Raw genomic sequence first — 5,203 nt, forward strand, 5'->3', positions numbered from 1 at the left:
TATATATATATATATATATATATATATGCTGTTTGCACCCCTGTACACATTTTTATGACACAATAACAACTTCAGTCCTAATTTTTGTGATTTTTATGTGACAGATCAACACCAAGACTCATTACGAGTTTCCTTTACCAATAGTTTTCATCTTGATAATTTCCATAAAGGAGTTTAATAGGATGTATGACTAAGAAGTGACCAAATAACATCACAAGGATCATAGAACAACAAACAAAACACATAATAACAAAACACATAATAGACAAGGTTGTGGAGAAGTTAAGACCAGAATCGGGATACAAAACGGTAGCCCAGGCTTTAAACCCGTTCGGTATATCATCAAATGTAAAAAAAAAAAAAAAAAAAAAAAACAACATAGCACAACTTTAACTTTAACAATTTAAACAGGAAACTGAAGCTAAGTGTAACAAAAATCCTCTGATCACTGTCCACTAAACTCACATGCCATATATGAAGAGCAATAATATGAGAAACAGCCATGTCAATACTGAAGGAGCTTCAGATTCACAGTTGGAGTAAATAAACTCTAACAAAGTGAGACTGTTTACTGAAGGCAGTTGGTTGGACTGGATCTTATTTAAGGGTGTTGAAGTTAAGTGAAAGCAAATGGACATCAAACTATGTTTTTTTATCTGTGAAAAAGCAAGTAGTTTTCCTTTCACTTCACAAGCTGCGCACCACTTTGCGTTCATCCATCACATAATATCCCATAAACTTCATTACAATTTATAGATGTAACATGTCACATTGTGAAAAAGTTGAACACACTAATGTTTTTACTGTCAGATGAATTTATGTCCATTTTATGTGGAAGGCGGTCAGCCATTGTTTGGTCCGCTACTGCCTGTGGTTCCAGGCTTAAATTGAAGGTTTTAGATGAATTGCTGTTTTATAGAAACATTCAGATCATGAATCCACATGGCATTCAATATAGATTCACTCTGACAATGACATATGTGGTTTGTGGGGAGGTTATTACGTGTGCAGGCCGAGAAAAGGACCAACGTACAGTCACAGGTAAGGCAGGCAATTTTAGGAAAAAAACCCCCAAAACATCTTTATTTAAATTCACAGAGCCTTTGATGTCCATGCAAGGAAATAGGCAGGACATTTAAACAGGCAAAGGAAAAAATGCTGAGGAGTATTATGGGAGGAAAACAGAAGGAATGAGAAAATCAAACCAGACAACAGTACACAAGATGAAACTAAGGAAACAAAGAGGGACAAAATAAAGAGAAGCAAAACCAGACAAGAATCAGAATAAAAAGAACTTCAAAACAAAACAGACTTTTATTTTAGACCAACTAAAATAAAATAAAGCCAGACAAAATGACATAAAATCTTTCCTTCGCTTTTAGGTGAAATTTCAGTAAAACTCTTAAAGAGGATCTTAGTCTCTTTGATCATTGTTTCACTTCAGATTGCCTCAATGTGACTCAATGTTGTGCAAAAAAATATGAGTGCGTGCTTTGACTATGGTCTGTTACACCGATGTGACAACACCTAACCTTTTTGAGCATTCAATGTCAGTCTTTTTTTTAATACTGAATTGCTTTAAAAACAAAAAAGCAACACCAGAGGGCTGCACCACGAGAGCAATGAAAAAACAGCAAAGCTAAACGAATAAGGATTACAAAACACTCTTTTTAAAGCACAGACTTATTGTGTCGCACTGATGTGATGAAAGACGCTTGAATCCGATTTGCTACAAAAAAATGAGAAAGACTTCTGTTTTGTTTAATTAAGATTGAGGCAATTTAAATTCATACAAGTCTGTCTGTGAAAGACTGGAAAAGATTCATGTTGTGCTTACAATGCGTTCGCCTATGAGAAGAAAGATTAAAATGGTAAATTGGAACAACATGAAGATATAAGGAAAAAGACAAACAAAAATAAAGCAGTGTGACCTGTGTTCCCTTTGCTACCACTGCACTGCATTTACAGTATACACTCATAAATGCTTGATGCCAAAAAAAAGGTTAATTCTTGACTGCCCAGTGTTTTACACTTAAGTTGTGAATTGGTAGTGAATTGTCAGCGTTAACATAATAAAGGAGTAACTGGATTTCTTAACTCAAGGCCTCCTCAGTCTCATTTGCTCCAAAATACTCAAAAATGAATAAAACCCGAAGACGCAGTGCAAAGTATCGCTTTGAATTCTTGGCTTTAAATATTTCAGCAATTACTCAAGCCCCATAAAAAGCCTGTTCATCCACTGGAGCACATTTAATTGCAAAACAGTTTCCCCTGTAGAAAATGAACAACCACATCCTGCAGGAGTGTACCTGAAATAGCAAGGAGATGATCATAAAACACCAGACTTGTTTGAAACTAACTTCTCAAGTGTGCGAAGTTCACCGTCTTCTGTCAATTAACGTCTGGTAATATATTTTAACTATGAAGTAGCTGCCAATATTTCAGAGAGTCAATGAGTGATTTCAGGACAAATGAAAATGTTACATGTTTGCTGAGTAGTTATCATTAAGGTCAAACAACATTTGAGACTTTGTTTAGGGAGACAGTCAAGGACATTATACTTTGGTAAAAAAAAGAAAAGAAAAAGCTTTTCATAATTCATAAAAATATGACGGTGTAAATGTTTTTCCTGCACACTCTATGGACACCAAGGTGAGGAGCCTGATCATGTGGCCTCTGCTATAATGTTTGTCTTCATTCATCTGAATTTAGAGATTCTGAATAGTTGTTTCAGTTCACTTTTAAAGTATTTAATGTCATATTTGCTCTGAAAGTTTTCTATTTTAACTATTTTAATGTTTATAGGTTCTAAACAATTTGTCACCATGACTGCCTCCATAACACTTCAACATGAATATAACAGTAACACATCAGTAAAGGACAGCAAATAAGCAATTAGGTGATTATTACCACAGAAAGTAGCTGCTGCCCCCAAATGGCTGGAACAGTCAAAGTTGACAGAAGTTTTTAGTTAAAGTCAGACTTTTGCATGCATCTAAATAATCTTTCGCGTTGTGGTAGTTTGAATCCAACAGCCAGTCGATTCATTCCAATTGTTTTATCCTCCCTAAGGTCACAATGATGCATCCGTGGTGTGCAATTTCTTTTCTTTACGGGAGGAAACTGAAAAATCAGCGGAAATCCCACAGACAGATTTGAGTTAGTATTATTAAACTAACAGTACAAATCATCACCCCATGCAACCAGGTGCTGGTGGTAAAAAATTGCAAAGTTCATTCATCCGCACCTAATCCAGCTGCAGACTGCCGGAGTCTAGCACTGCTATCTCAGTGTGAGAGCTGGGCAGAAGCCCTGGCGAGGCTGCCAATCGATTGCATTGCTAACAAAGACAGCTATGCAAGGTCAGGATGCTACATAGGACGGGTCAACATAAGCACTTAGCCTACACACGTTGGAGGAAAAAAGATCCACCAGGAAACAAAACCAAACCAAGCGCAAAACAGAACAGATTTAAATTTCTCACAAAGAGGTTTCACTTCATACTTGAAGGAGGAGTCCTCAACAGCTGAACATGATTATCTAGCTTTTAATCACTCTTTTTGGTAAAATATATAATTCTGTATGACAAATAATTTAGTAGTATGTAGAGTAATGAGCAAACAACAGCAGCACCAACACCCCTGGCATATCTATCCTGACTGTGTGCAAGTAAAGAAAAAATAAGAGCGATCTCCAAGGTTCTTCATTCTGTATAAAATTAATTTCAAACTGTTATTCCTTATTTAAGGACAGCGGCCATGAATGTTGTGCATGCTGATTGTAGTGCATTCCTCTCTGAAAATATGAAAGCAAGAAAGACAAAAAAAAAAAAAAAAAGACTGCTTGTGCATTTAAAACAAAACCAGATGAACACAGATGAAAACACAAACCTTCCAGTCAAATGGATTAGAAAATGTCTGACGACTCAACCCATAATCAGCATCAAGGTTAAAAAGAACAGCTAGAGTACTCTAAAAGTTAATAGCTATCAGCAGGATCCTTTTGCTAAAAAGTGTTTTATGGACATAAGGGGTTCTAGTTTCCCAAATAAAACCCTGACTGACATTTTATGGACTGATGAAAGATAGAGCGTTCTTCTGGATGTAGAAGGTTTCATCAGATTACCTCCAAATGCTGAATTAATGCTACAATAAGTGAACAGTGGGTTGGTTCTTCAATTTAGTTTTGTGCTTTAGTTTGGAATGAAAAAACATTTCCTTTTTTAAACAGCCTAATGTTCTTTTTTTCCCCCCCTGACTTTCTCCAAAGTGATAACACATTTGTTAATATTTTCTTCTCGATTTGATTTGGAATGCAAAGTGCAGCATTGCCAATGTGTTTGCATGGAGGGAAATAAAAGCTGCTGTAAGGATTTTCAATTTATCTCACGGCTTTAAATATGCAACTCGGATTCTAAATACAAATACATCCTCTTTGGTATTATTTAGTTTGCATATTTAGAATATGCCAACTATTTCTACTTGCAAGAGTTATGTGTTTTTTTTTTTTTTTTTTTTTTTTTCAAAATAAGGTAATTGCTTGATACAAGAATGGCATCTTGCCAAATCAATTAATTGATCGTGTCTCTTTTTTTCTAGTAAATAGCTGCAGCATCATTGTTATTTAAAATATTCAGCAGATTTGGTTTAGATTTAAACGCCTCGTGTATCAGGACTGTTTGTCTAACATAAGAAACAACCATCTCTTCAGTTCTGACTTTATATCCCAATCAACGATGCCTTTATCACAGTGAGCCCTGGGCCAGTACTGGCAGTGATTCGCTCATGTCTGTTGCAGTCTACAGAATTAGGCTCTCGCTTCATGTCGCTCCAACATATTTGAATGGGAGCTGTGATTGATAGAGACTGAGAACAGGGGAGATAGGGAGGAGTGGAGAGAGAGAGAGAGGGAGAGAGGGAGGGAGGAGGGGGAGGTGTTTAAGCCTATCCGGAGGAAGAAGCAACTGGCCAAGAAGCCTCAGCAATTACACTTGCCAAAGCGGTTCCATTTGGCCAACAGGCTTCGCTTTTCAGTATTCACGGTCCTGAATGCGAACTCACGTATTTAGCAAGCGGGTTTCGAGCAGCCGTCGCTCGGCGTGTTGGGATTTGGATTCTCTTTAACTTCACAGCGGCCAGGCAGCAGTTTTTCTTCTTCTTCTTTTTTTTTTTTTTTTTTTTTTTTTTTTATTATACTTAAGGGA

Source organism: Poecilia reticulata, linkage group LG21, assembly GCF_000633615.1.
Source record: "Poecilia reticulata strain Guanapo linkage group LG21, Guppy_female_1.0+MT, whole genome shotgun sequence".
Taxonomy (NCBI): Eukaryota; Metazoa; Chordata; class Actinopteri; order Cyprinodontiformes; family Poeciliidae; genus Poecilia; species Poecilia reticulata.